Genomic DNA, 1,801 nt, shown 5'->3' with positions numbered 1-1,801 from the left:
TATATATATACAAACGACAAAATTATAATAAAAAAGTATTTGGAAAAAACGTATTTGGAAATAAATTTCACCATTCTCTCAAGCTGATTATCCCCATTCCAAGCTGTATCCATATATAGTGTCGACCTTTGCGCTCGTATGAAAACTATTATTTTACAATGATCCTTGATGTTCAATGTTAATAGATTTACATAAAGAATTCTTTTAGAATAGATTTGTAACGCATTCATTTTAATTTAAAATTTAAATATAGACAAAATTTTATTACATATATTGATTCTGTTATATAATAGCTTTCCAAAAAAAAAAGTAAAAAAGTACGTGCTCTACGAAAAAAACTATTGTACTAGATTTATAAAACTCAAGTGATACTATCTTTATTGTATTAAATTAAAAAGTAATATCCACGTGGTACTTTTTATTATTTACTTAACTCTCTAATGATATATATCATTTAATTATTTTTTTATTAATTGACTATTATTTTCTAAAATTAAATTTATCTTCATTTCAATTTTGTACTATTTTCCTACTTTATATTTTCCATTTAAAATTTTTAGTCATAAGAGTATAGTAATACAAACTTATAAACGCAGATATGCTTGTTATGTTACAAAAGCAACTAGTATTTCTTCATGAAATTAAATTAGAAGTAAATACATGACCAAAGCTGGACATGTATTTGTAATACTTTTATTTGAAAACCATTCTTTGTTCTTCTAGACGATATGCCAATATTAGCAAATATACATATATATGACGTACATAATTATCTATATTGTTGAATATAGTCAATATTTAATGAATATGCAAAGTTGACCTATCCATTAGCTATATTATCTGGAGGCACCGTAAGACAATTGTATTTTGTATTTCAGCAGAGCACATGAAATATTTTGTAACTTTTTATGAGAGCATACAAATTAAAATAATACTTGTTGCATTTTGTATTTCAAATATATACCAATTGACAACCAATCTTATTATATTATTTGAATTACTATTTGAATTATAAAATACAAAAAACTTTCAATCTTTCAATTTTAAATACAAAATACGTAATACTTTCATATTCTCTGTTGAAATACGAAATATAAAATACATTTGTATTGCAAATATTTGTGTTTTAAATAAAATATTTCAAATACACATGTCCAGCCCTTCACATAATCAAATCTCACTTATAATAATTTGAAAAAATTAATATGCTTACAAAATATCAATTCACATTAAAGGGACTTAATTTTATCATCATGAAGAATTTTATTATTTCTATTTTCTAGCAGTTTTATATTAATGTTAAATTTATTTATTGGAAGTAAATATAAAAATAAACGTAATTTATGTCAATCCATATAAAAAACAGATACTTGGAAGTAAGAAAAAATTACTTGTTATTGAAGTCTTTTTTTATCTATAATAAAACTTTTATTTTAGAAATTAAATTAGATCTTGGATTAATATTATTATGTGATGGAGTATGCAACAATTTGTAACAATATGTTATGTTGGATAGTATATCACTATACAAAATTTTTATGTAAATTTTTTGCCTTAAATAAAAAGTGCACTGTAAACACATATATTATGTAATATATTTGTCACTTTCTATTTAAAGCAGAAATTTTATATAAAAATTTAAAAAGTATTGAAGCAAGGTTCTACAATAATATGTGACGGAGTCAAATATATTCTTATACTTTCTAGTACATATTATTGCAGAACTTTACTTCAATATTTTTTTAAATTTTTATGTAAATTTTCTGCTTTAAATAGAAAGTAACAAATATATATATATATA

Source organism: Atta colombica, unplaced genomic scaffold (assembly GCF_001594045.1).
Source record: "Atta colombica isolate Treedump-2 unplaced genomic scaffold, Acol1.0 scaffold222, whole genome shotgun sequence".
Classification (NCBI taxonomy): Eukaryota; Metazoa; Arthropoda; class Insecta; order Hymenoptera; family Formicidae; genus Atta; species Atta colombica.
Note: the sequence above shows the minus strand (reverse complement) of the source record.